Below are 13,395 nucleotides of genomic sequence, written 5' to 3' on the forward strand. Positions count from 1 at the left end.
ACCCACTGGAAAAGACCCTGATGTTGGGCAAGATTGAAGGCAGGAGGAGAAGGGGATGATGGAGGATGAGATGATTAGATAGCATCATGGACTCAATGGACCATGAATTTGAGCAAATTCTGGGAGATAGTGAAGGACAGGGAAGCATGACATCCTGCAGTCCACTGGGTTGCAAAGAGTCAGACATGACTTAGCAACCAAACAATAACAAGTTCATTGAGAATCAGTCAAATAATTTACAAAATTGTGACAATCAATGAATAAACTTGGAAGTGCCGAGAAATGAAAAATGTCATATAGTTCTCCTTCTGTGTACTCTTACACGCTTCTTTGCAGAGTAGGTACTTTAAAAATACCTGACTGTGTATTCAAAATCCTAAACATTCTTTGATTTCAAAGTTGTATTTTCTGACGCTTCTAAAAGAAATGTCTCAATTTATTTTTAGTTTTCTCTGATTCTTCAACTTAATGAAAACTTTCTCTTTTCATTAAATTTCAGTTGGTCTTTGAAAAAGACACCCTAGTTTTGTGACTGTCTGCTAATCTAAGTTTGCAAGAAGGAAGCCATGGGCCACCCTACTCCTTATTGGCGGAGGTACTCTTCCCTGGTTCTCTGCTGACAGTGCCAAGATGATTAAAGGACTTGGGGAATCTGAAGAGCAGAGCACAGAATTTTGAATGTGTGAACTAGTTGTCAAAATTTTATAGTAATTAGGATCTGAGCTAGGAAAAAAAAGAATGTGGTTTCTTAGAACTTGGTAGGATTTCAATGTGATGTATATTTCTTTTGAGATTTTCAAATGGCCTGAATTCATTAAGAAGACTCAAAAACTTTAAGTTCCATTTGGAAGAAAAAAGTTAATTTGTGTAGTATCTTAGGTAGTGTCATTTAGGTATGCATCTTTACTCAGAAGTAGTGTCTTGGAATTGATTACATTGAGCACTTACCACCTGATCTGCCTTTTATTTTTTTTTAATTATATTTTTGGCAATAGTGCACCACTTATGTGGTATTGATTCCCAGATCAGGGATCGAACCTAGGGCCTGGCAGTGAGAGCTGAGCCCTAACCACTGGACCACCAGGAAATGCCCCTAATCTGCCTTTTCTGACAGGAGATTGTCCTCGAACATAACTTTAAACTACATAGATCCACTTATATGTGGATTTTTTTCTATAAATATGTACTACAGTACTACGTGATCAGTGGATAGTTGAAGTTGTAGATGTGGAAACTTGGATACAGATGGCTGACTCTAAAGTTATATGCAGATTTTTGACTGTGTGTGGGTCAGCACACCCACTCCTAATGTTGTTCAAAGGTCAAATGTAGTCAGATATGACCTTTCATTTATTTGCTCCTTCAGTCTATTTTTGTGCCATGGGGATAAAAGCATAGACGTGGTATCTGACCTTGTGGAGCTGACAGTGTAGTTAGGACATTTCCATAGTTTTTGGTGTATCATTCACAACTCTTTAAACATTTTTAAGCATCACAATCTTCCATGATTGAGAACTATAATTGTTAACATAACTGTTTCTCTATTTGGGAACAATAAAGTTGTTTCCATTTTTTCATCAAATAAATCTAAATTTGACCTATAAATATCTTATCCTTAAATATATTATTTACCTTGCCAAAAGGAGAGTTTTGAGGTGGAACTTCTCACTTAGCACAGGGCTGGGATCAACTAATCCCAGGCAGTTTTTTCTTAGGGGAGTCCTAAGTGTTCTGTGTGGCTTTGGCAAAAGAAAATGTTTTAAAAGCCCAGTTACAGGGCATAAGATTTAGGAATCAACTTTCCTTCTTTTATTAGGATATAAGTAGGATATTTATTTTTAAACTAAGGTGGCTTCTTATCTATCAGGAGCCGATTATTTGTTCCCGTTTATAGTCAGAGAACATGAGGTGACATGTTTGTTTTGCTTTGTGTAACTGCATGATAATGGATATTTATTCTGTCATCCAAGGTTCCAGAGGAATTTAACAACTTGCATACTTGAGAACACTTTGAAAATTCTGGATTATGGTGGCAATGATACTGAAAAGAAGACTGCAAACGCTGTAATAGGTAATTGAAAAAAAAGAAGTAGCGAACTAACCTTCTTGGACAGATGCAAAGGTTTGAGGCCTCTATAAAGGTGTGTTGCCAAGGAATAGGGTATCCCTCCCTCCCCTACCTAGATTAAGTGCAATGAATCCTGGAAAACCAATCTCTCTAGTCTATTCCCGTAAGAATGGTGTAACCAGTTCACCCTAGCCACAGTAGTAAGTGTTATTATTTCATTATTTCCATGATGAAAGCCTCCAAGGGAACAGATTCAAGCTCTTCCAACTAAGCATTCACACCACCTCAGCTGGGTTTTACCCATTTCTTTGCCATTTCCTCAGGCTGTAGAAAAATAGAAATAATGAAGTACCTCTTACTATATCTCATTAAAAAAAAAAAAAAAAGCAAAGATACACTTCCAAGGGGAGAGTCTAAAAGTTAACAACAATTTATCAGAGAAAACAGAATGTGTAGATGAAATTCCCAAAAAGGAGCAAAATAGTAAATAAAGCAATCTTGACAATGAGGTCAGCCTAAAGAAAGAATAAAAGGAGAGATGAAAGAAGAAGAAAGGGAAGGGAGAGTGAAGGGAGGAAGGGAGAAAGGACTGGCCCATTCAAAAGTTCCACATGAGACACAGTACGGTTGTTTGCATTTTTACCACCTTAATACAAATACTTTGACTTTGAAACTTATGTGTTGAAAATGGTAAAGCCACACATAGAAAGAGCATGGATTCTTGGGAAGAAACTTGTCAGAGAGCTCTCTACTCTCAGGAACATCCATGTTAAGACATAAACTTCTATCATATATGAAACGTTATAGATAATAATTTTTAATGTTATTGTAGCTCGCATTACCTTAACAAATGCATTGTGTATGCAAACTACAGAAAATAAGTCCATGATAGATGAAAACATAGCACAAAGATTGGAAGCAAATGTCTCTCATTGTTTCACATTATAAAATCTTAGTGAAATAAGAACTCAGAAATATACTAAAGCAAAATGATGCATAGAAAGTGAACTACTAATATTTTAACAAAAACCATTATTATGAGAAAGAGAACCCCAAACATCATTATGTATTTAAATTAATTAGAAAGTAATGGAATATTTCTGTTACTCAAATTACTGATATAGATGTAAAACATAATATAAAACACAGTAAATAAAAAGACAAAGATAGTAAATGCAAGTTAAAGAAATTCAACAGACAGCAGTACACCACGATGTTAACTGGTAGAGAACACTTCAGGAAATGGGGAAAACATTCAAAATATAATACAAGAATATTTTAATTTCTAAACACAAAAATGTGCATATCAAGATGTTTTCTATTTCATTTTTAAGAAAAATTTATTCTAAAAGCTTTTTACAAATATACAGTAGGTAATCTATAAAAGGTCAAGAACAGAAAAATTATTTTTAGATACTTAGGCTGGATACCTAGGCAGAAAACTCAAATTCATTGTGAAGGTGACACTAAGATTATTCAATTCCAAGCTTTATTCAATATAAGAGACAATGGCAATGACTTCAAACTTCTGAGGAAAACAGTAAAAAAGAAAACTGCCTAGGCAAAATGTGTTTCAAAAATAAAAATCCCATTTCTAGCACTGGTGGGCAAACAATTCAGACCAATTCTCCTTCACTAAATGAGTATCTTATTCAGTACAGTTCAATTGCTCAGTTGTGTCCAACCTTTTGTGACTCCATGGACTGCAGCATGCCAGGCTTCCCTGTCCATCACCAACTCCCAGAGTTTACTCAAATTCATGTCCATTGAGTCAGTGATGCCATCCAACCATCTGATCCTCTGTCATCCCCTTCTCCTCCTACCTGCAGTCTTTCTCAGCATTAGGGTCTTTTCAAATGAGTCAGTTCTCCACATCAGGTTGCCAAAGTATTGGAGTTTCAGCTTCAGCACCAGTCCTTCCAATGAATATTCAGGACTGATTTCCTTTAGGATGGCTGGTTGGATCTCCTTGCTGTCCAAGGGACTCTCAGGAATCTCCAATACCACAGTTCTAAAGCATCAATTCTTCGGCGCTCAGCTTTCTTCACAGTCCAACTCTCACATCCATACATGACTACTGGAAAAACCATAGCCTTGACTAGACGGACCTTGGTTGGCAAAGTAATGTCTTTGCTTTTGAATATGCTATCTTGGTTGGTCATAACTTTTCTTCCAAGGAGTAAGCATCTTTTAATTTCATGGCTGCAGTCACCATCTGCAGTGAATTTGGAGCCCCCCCAAAAAAAGTCTGTCACTGTTTCCACTGTTTTCCCATCTATTTCCCATGAAGTGATGCAATCAGATGCCATGATCTTAGTTTTCTGAATGTTGAGTTTTAAGCCAGCTCTTTCACTCTCCTCTTTCACTTTCATCAAGACTCTCTAGTTCTTCTTCTCTTTCTGCCATAAGGGTGGTGTCATCTGCATATCTGAGGTTATTGATATTTCTCCCTGCAATCTTGATTCAGCTTGTGCTTCCTCCAGCCCAGTGTTTCTCATGATGTACTCTGCATATAAGTTAAATAAGCAGGGTGACAATATACAGCCTTGAGGTACTCCTTTCCTGATTTGGAACCGGTCTGTTGTTCCATGTCCAGTTCTAACTGTTGCTTCTTGACCTGCATACAGATTTCTCAGGAAGCAGGTCAGGTGGTCTGGTATTCCCATCTCTTTCAGAATTTTCCACAGTTTGTTGTGATTACATTTAAAATCCACTGGAAAGCAAAGCAATGAAAAGGTGAGTGCAGCACTAAAAGGATAGAATGAAGGGAATCTTAAACAGGTGAAGCCTATATTTGTGCTTCATTTTCACTTCAGACTTTGCTAATTCAAAGTTGTGGCACAGAGTTTGAGAACGTGAACAGAGAGTATAAAAACTGAGAATCTGAGCTATTTGGACTATTTCACAGGAACAACGAAAATCAGAGCTCAGGAAACACCAGGGAGAAAAAGCCTTGTTAATTATTCCAGATTTCCAGCTGTAACCAACTCTAAAGCACTACACAGTAGGAAGGCTACACAATGTAAATAAAGGTAAACTGGAAATAAGGAGCTTTCAGATAGAAGCCCAACTTCAAATAAACTCAGTTCCTTGCTGGATTAAATTAATCTGCCCTAGCCTAACCTCATAACAGAAGCAAAATCAATCTTTGAGTGGGGTGGGGATTAAATCAGAGACAAATTAACAGTAAAAATATCAGTGCCCAAAAATATATAATATATAGAAGTCAATACCATCATATGATCACATCAATAGTTGAAGAAAAAGCATTCAACAAAATCCAACATTTATTAATAATAAAAAAACTCTTAGCAAACTTGCAATAGATAGGAACTGCCTCAGTTTGATAAATAACATCTTCAAAAAACCTACAGTTAACAACATACTCAGTGGTGAGAAACTAGATGTTTTCCCCCCTAAGATCAGGAACAAGACAAGGATCACCCCAATCACCACTCTTTTTCAATATCATACTGGAAGCTATAGCCAATGCAATAAGAAAGGGAAATAAGAGATAGAGATTCAGAAGGAAGAAATAAAGCTATCTTTATTTATGGGTACCATGATGATCTAGGCAGAAAATCTGAAAGAACTGGCAAAAAATTTTGTGGAACTAATAAGTGATCATACCAAGATTGCTGGATACAAAGCTTAAGTACAAAAGTCAATGGCTTTTCATGCAATGAACAAGTAGAATTTGAAATTTAAAACACAATACCATTTACATTAGTAGCCCCCTCAAAATGAAATACTTAGGTATAAATCAAACAAAATATATATAAAATCTATATGAAGAAAACTATGAAGCTAATGAACAAACTCACAGAACTAAAAAATAGAGCAAGTCCATGTTCATGGATAGGAAGACTCAATACTGTCAAGATGTCAGTTCTTCCCAACTTTATCTATAGATTTAATGCAATCCCAGTTAAAATAACAGCAAGTTATCTAATAGATATCTAAAAGTGATTCTAGAGATTTTATGGAGAAGCAAAAGACCCAGAATAGTCTTGTTATTAAAACAGCATGTACTTTTATAATTTTATACAAGTACTTATATCTATCTTTATCCATCTATTTATAAACCATTCATCTATCTTGACATCTAAAAAATAACATCCAATTATGTTGATAGTAAAAATATAGATAGCAAGAATTTTGTTTCTTTGAATAAAAAACACTTCACCTTTGTGTGTGTGTGTGTAATAATTTTTTTACAGCAGTTCTAGCTTCACAAAATGATGGAGTTGAGAGTACAGGGTGTTCTCATACATGCCCCACGCATCCCTCTCCCCCTCTCCACACACACTAAGCTTCCCGGGCTATCACCATTCCACATCAGAGTGGCATGTTTGCTACAACTGGTGAATTTTCATTGCCCATCACCATCACCCCAAATCCAAAGTTTACAACAGGCTTTCCTCTTGGAGTCGTATATTCTATGAGTTCTGACATGTTTAATACCATGTTCACCATTACAGTATTGTATAGTTTTACCATCCTAAAAAATCTTCTCTGCTCCACCTATACACTCTTATCTTCCCTTATACCCTGGCAACCTCTGATCATTTTACTGTCTCCATATTTTTGCCTTTTGCTAGAATGCCATATAGTTGGAACTGTATAGTATGTAGCCTTTTCAGATCGTCACCACTCAACAGTTGAGGCCACAGAAGGGCATGTGTCCTGAGAGATTTCTAATTTCTCAGCATTAACATTTTATGTTAAGGCTGGGGGCAAGGTGTGTGTGTGGGGGGGGCAGGCGGCAAACAAAACCCCTCCACTTTAAGCCTTAAACACTCAAAAAGCAAAAACAAAGGAGAGAAAGGGGTGGCTGGGGGGTCGTTGTGAATCACAGCCACACTGGACTTTGGAAAGGTTCACGTGGGTGCTGATAGAGGGAACATACCAGAAAGCTGACTGTCCTTCTATCCCATGGGTCCTGGGGTGGGCATGGGGTTGGGGGTGGGGGGACTGAGACCTCCTCTGCATTTCACTGTTTATCCCTAGAATGAACCTTCTGTGGGTGACTTTCATTCAACTTTTCAGACACAGCTTATATCTTGTTTGCTGGCGTTCTAGAAGCTCTGCTTGATAATTTGTACTGTTTTATATGCTAAGCTGAAGAAATCACTTTAGCTAGACAGAACAAACATCTGGAGATTAGAGGCCTAGGCCCAGGGCATCATCCACCACTCAGAGATGACTGCTGCATGAAAGAGTGCTAAAGCTAAACTCCAAATTAAATGCCTCATCAAAAGGCCCACCTAATCCCAGGGCTTCATGAAATCCTATAATATCTGTCGTCCTAGCTCTGCTCTGGGGCCTGTGACATAGGAGCAGGCCTGGTGCCTTCGTGGGACCCCTCACAGTGGAGGAGAACATTTCCATGGGAAGGACAAAGCACTGAGTTAAACATGCAAGTCAGCATCTGCACAGGACCTAAAACATCAACTTTCCTCTGAAATGTTACAGAATTAGGAAAGGAAAGGGCAGGACAAATTGAGAGTAGCATTGATATATGTACACCACCATGTGTAGAATAGCTAGTGGGAGCCCGCTGTACAGCACAGGAAGCTCAGCTCAGTGCTCTGTGATGACCTAGATGGGGGCAGGGGCGGGGGGTGGGGTGGGTTAAGGAGAAGAGGCTCAGGAGGGATGGGACATATGTATGCTTATAGCTGATTCACTTCATTGTACAGCAGAAACTAACACAACACTGTAAACCAATTATATTTCAATTAAGAAATAATGAGAAATTCTATGGAATCAGACAAATCAGAATCAACCAGAAAAAATATCCTTCTTTCTTGTTTTTTTAATATGCCCAAGGACAGAAATAATGTGAATTTCTATGTTAAATAACCAAATAAATGATTGTTTTCCCATACTTTGGGAACGCACTGAAAATTTGAAGCACAAGATGGAGTTGTAGAAAAATATCTAAGTTGTAGGTTTATAGGCCACTGCTTATATATAAATGACTTTTGCTTCCCAATGTAACCTGAGCCTTAGTTTCCTTATTTGTAACATAGGTATGTATAGCCTAGAGAATTTTTGTAATAAAAGATAATAAATGCAATAAAGGTAGCACAGAGCCCAGCACACAATAGGCACACATTAAGTAATGCTTTAAATATTATCTATACACTATTTTTTCATGCCAACCGTAATAGTAAGCCAATGTTGAAAATATAGAAGCAATTTCAGCTATATAACATTAGTGTGTTTGAAAGCACATTAAAAAATCATAAATTCTGAAGAAAGTATATATTATTGATATTGGTCCAAATTTGGTTATTGCCCTAATTTATCTATGAAATAAGGGCTAAATGTTGCAACACAAAAAGACAAACCGGCAAGAAAAGAAGGGAGACTATCAGCAGTCCCCAGTCTTTCTGGCATCACAGACAGTTTTCGTGGAGACAGTTTTCATGATTCAAGCATATTACATTTATGTGCACTTTATTTATATTCCTATTAAATCAGCTTCACCTCAGACCATCAGGCATTAGATCCCAGAAGTTGGGGACCCCCAGACTATGTGACCTGAAAGAAGAGAACTTACGTTTCTTTTTTAATCCAATCCACATCAGCCCACATAGAGGGAAACCTGAGGACAGAAGGTGATCCCCGGGCAATTCTGTGACCACTACCACATCACCAGCTTGTCAGTCAGCCATTAGCGCTGATGGTATTTAGAAATGTCCCCCGGGACCACATTTCCTCTCTCTTATATTCTGCTCTCCCATAGCTATCATAAGTTTTGAAATTACAGAGAATTTCAGGTTATAAGAAATGACTGCTCAGACACAACAGTATCCGCTCTTAACACTTTCTGTTTGACGCATCAGGTAATGTTTCCCTTAACACAGCAAAGAAATCCATGCCGGAGGCAGATCAGAGCCTGCACACATCGTACCGAAATTCAGACTGTCTCATTCCTCACAAATTATCATTTGACTCCAGAGCTTTCCTGAGAGTGGCCCCTCTTCACACACCAGGCCTCTCTGCTAACGCTACATCTCTGGAATTCACAATCAGAATAAAAAAGGAAGATGCAGCAGTTTTAGAAGAACCCTGTTTATAAAAAGACACACGCTGTTTCTACTCAATGTGGCCATCATTAGTCCCTGGCAGGCACCATGTTCTGAAGGAAAAACATTTATTATTTATGGCATTTTTCTAAATGTATAATTTTTTTCCTCAAGGATATATCTCAAATTTCAAACTCTTGTTAAGAGTGCAAGACTGAGAAAAGTGTACACTGAAGAATTTTCCTGTCACTTTACTGTTTTTGTGTGTTTAGCGATGCTCATGTGTTTACCTAGAAAATAAAATGTAGATGCCCAAGAACAAGTGGTTTTGCTCAGCCATACTGCAAAGAAAAGGAAGAAAGATAGCACTAAGTTGTGTCCGACTCTTGCGATCCCATGAGCCTGCCAGGCTCCTCTGTCCATAGGATTAAGAATACTGGAGCAGGTTGCCATCTCCTTCTCCAGGGGAACTTCCTGACCCAGGAATTGAACCCAAGTCCCCCACATTGCAGGCAGATGCTTTATCAACTGAGCTATGCTGCTGCTGCTGCTGCTGCAAGTCGCTTCAGTCATGTCCGACTCTGTGCGACCCCATAGATGACAGCCCACCAGGCTCCCTCATCCCTGGGATTCTCCAGGCAAGAACACTGGCGTGGGTTGCCATTTCCTTCTCCAATGCATGAAAATGAAAAGTGAAAGTGAAGTCGCTCAGTCATGTCTGACTCTTAGCGACCCCATGGACTGCAGCCCACCAGGCTCCTCTGTCCATGAGATTTTCCAGGCAAGAGTATTGGAGTGGGGTGTCATTGCCTTCTCCACTGAGCTATGCTGCTGCTGCTGCTAAGTCGCTTCAGTCGTGTCCGACTCTGTGCGACCCCATAGACAGCAGCCCACCAGGCTCCCCCGTCCAGGGGATTCTCCAGGCAAGAACACTGGAGTGGGTTGCCATTTCCTCCTCCACCACTGAGCTATGAGGTGCTGCTAAATCAAGGCACTATGGTCCTCAAGGCAGGTTGGCTCAATTAGGTCTTTAATTTCAGTCATAAGGACTTCTGAGAAAGAATAAATGCCTTAATTTATTTAAAACACAACTTTTGTTTTTTAGTGTATGTCTACTCTCTGTCAGCCACTAGAAATACTCGAGGTAAACCAAAATTGACCCATTTTCCAGAAACAAACAGTAATGATGCTAAAAACCTGATTAAGGACAATATTAATACTACCAGTTGAATTCTTACCATAAGCCTGGCTCTGTGCGGAGTCTTTCATGCAGTTTCATATAGAAATCCATGATCAACAATTTTACAGAAAAAGTAAAATAACTGAGGCCCATAGAAGTGAAATGAATTTCCCAAGGTGATTTAAAATGCATATTTCACGATTATTGAGGTATGGAGAAGCCAACAGATTAGGAGACGACTATAATTAAAAAGGCAGCTTGTTACTCACAGTTCCCAAGACTAGGTAGGAGGTGTGCCATACCACCGAGTGATGCCCCGCCATGGAAGATCACGCAGGGAGCAGCAGGGTTGGTCAGGAGGCAGAAGGAGAATGAGGACCACGTGGACAAAAGACTTCATTCTCCTTCCGGGGTAAGGGACAGGTGAGAGAGGGTAAACAGGCTTAGGATTGGCTCTAGGGCATAAGGGCCGCCCCTATTTGTCTGGAAGGGGTGATTAAGACTGGGGGAGAGAGCCCCGGTGAGCAGGAATCCTATAAAGGAGGCTGTTGAGGGTACGGGCTCTGGATTGGCTGGTTTGCAGGGAAAAGGTGCACTTCCAAATGAAATTGGCTACACTTGGGAGAGGCAGCCTCTCCAGGGGTCTCCGTTATCAAAACATCAGAAACACATGTTAATAAGCAAGGTCACAAAGCTAATAACACAGAAACAGAATTTGAACCCAGGTTTGGCTACAGAAGATCAACCCTTTAATGACTCTGCTCTACTGCATCAGAAGAATGTAATAGCACTGCTTCATTCCTTTCATTTTCTGTTCAGTTTACTTCCCTTAGCAGTTGACAAAAGAAATTTTCACATATTAAAGTATGGAGAAGTCATTCCAGCTTATATATGAAGTAACTTGAATTTTATGTTAAGCAAAACAGCCTGTTTTTAGCCTATCAAACATACAAAGTACATCTGCTTTAATTATTATTACTTTTTTTTTTTTTTTAAGCAAAGGGCATACTGAGCAAAACTTAAAAAAAAAAAAAAAACCCATGTTAAAAATAAAGACTAAATGCCTCCCTTCTGGGGACACATTTCAACGATGCATCCTCTTTCAATGATCAGACTCCTTTCCCAGGCGCCAAGGTCATGTTGACTGGTTGTGTATGTGTTGATGCTTTCTGTTTTGAAACCTTGAAGAAATGTATTCCTGATTTTTTTGGTGTTTGTTGATTAGACATAAAACCATGCTGAAAACCAGACTTCTCCAAATCATTTTCTCAGAGTAATCTGAGCAGCTGGATTCCAGGCTATAGTCCTCAATTTGGCTCAAATAAAATTTTTCTATTCCTATTTTGGGCTTCCCAGGTGGCACTAGTGGTAAAGAATCTGCCTGCCAATGCAGGAGATGTAAGAGACACAGTTTCGATCCCTGGATCGGGAAGATCTCCTGGAGGAGGGCATGGCAACCCACTCCAGTATTCTTGCCTGGAGAATCCCATGGACAGATAAGCCTGAAGGGTTACAGGCCATAGGGTCTCACAGAGTCGGGCTCAACTGAAACAACTTAGCACGCACATTCCTATTTAAGACTGTTTATTGATTACTTTTGTAATCAATTAATATTATGGTAGTATTTTCTGTATTATAGTGCTAATACAGAAAAGATGTTAATTTTCTGTTCATACTATTATCAGAAATTGAATCTCACTCTTTGGAGCTAAATCTTACTGTGTCTATTAACTAGCTTTTTTTAACCTTAAATAAGTTACAAACGTCACTGAACTTTAGTTTTCTTACCTGCGAAGAGGGAGTGATAATGCTTACCCTGCAGAGCTGTTTTAAAGATTAGAACTGCATTAGCACAGTTTTTGGAGCATAGCAAATGCTTAATAAGCACTCTCTATTTAAGAACTACCCAGGTAAGTTCCCTGTCTGTGGAATTCTTGTTGGCACAGAAATACTATAAAACACTTAAATACTTTTTAACAAGCATGATGATGCTGGTGTTTAGACAGAAAGTACTGTTATGGGCTAAATACCTGTGTCCTCACAAAGTTCATATATTGAAGCCCTCATGACACTGTGAAGGTATTTGGAAATGAGGTCTTTAGGAAATAATTATGGTTAGATTAAGTCTTATAAAGTAGGAGACACAGGTTCTATCTCTGGGTTGGGAAGATTTCCTGAAGGAGGGCATGGCAATCCACTCCAGTATTCTTGCTTGGAGAATTCCATGGACAGAGGAGCCTGGCGGGCTACAGTCCATGCGCTTACAAAAGAGTTGGATACGACTTAGTGACTAACCAACAACAATCAGTCATGTGAATGGGGCCTTCATGATGGGAGTAACGCCTTTATAAAAAGAAGGGACACTAGACCTACCCCTACCCACAATGAGGTCATAACTAGAACACAGCTATCTGCAAACCAGGAAGAGGGTCTCACCCAATCCAACCACACTATAGCAGCCTGAGCTAAGGACAGAAAAGCAGTGCCCTTACCAAGTGGGGGAACTCTACTGAGACCTTCAGGTGTCAAGCAGGGAAGGAAGTGCTAGGTCAGGCCCTGAGATGAGAACCCTGGGCATCAGTGCACAGGGAGCTTGGTGTCCCCCTGTTATGACAGATTCTCTGAATACACATGAGGCCCAAGATGATTATTCTGAAAAGAATCTTACAGGTCATCTACTTACATTATTTTGATAAGTAGCCAATGTGTGAATAAAGACGCAATCAAACATTGTTTAAAAAAATTTTTTTTAAAGCTTTCTGACCTTGCTTTCATGCTTATTTTGCAGCCTAGGGACGCAATAAGGTACAATAGTAAATGGTATGGATTTTGAAATTGAACAGATTTGTTTTAAAATCCCAACTCTGCCACTGAGTAAGTTCCATTACAAATCCTAGAACCCCAGGCTCCTTATCTGTAAAATGTGAAAATAAAACATACCTCATGAAACTGTTGCAAACTTTATATAAGCTAATATAAGTACTTAGAGTCTACATATTTGAGAGTGGTAGTGCTTTCAGGGTTATGATTATTTTCTTCCTGATTATGTCAGCTCGGTGGTGCTGGATCACCCTGTTGCGGACTAGAGTTCTTAGATTCTTTAGTCAATA

At 39.0% G+C, this 13,395-nt stretch overlaps 1 long non-coding RNA gene across 1 annotated transcript; it reads right to left on the bottom strand.

The window, feature by feature from the left end:
• Window positions 1-2,882: 2,882 nt before the first annotated feature.
• On the bottom strand, window positions 2,883-11,316 carry LOC147378262 (uncharacterized). Its single transcript, XR_015151658.1, has 2 exons — window positions 10,555-11,316; window positions 2,883-4,781 (listed from the first exon to the last, which is right to left on the bottom strand). It is a non-coding gene; the product is annotated as an uncharacterized LOC147378262 (long non-coding RNA).
• Between the last annotated feature and the right edge of the window lie 2,079 nt (window positions 11,317-13,395).

This window comes from Bos grunniens, chromosome 2 (genome assembly GCF_055505025.1).
Source record: "Bos grunniens cultivar Pamir isolate PY7600 chromosome 2, Bosgru_T2T1.0, whole genome shotgun sequence".
Lineage (NCBI taxonomy): Eukaryota > Metazoa > Chordata > Mammalia > Artiodactyla > Bovidae > Bos > Bos grunniens.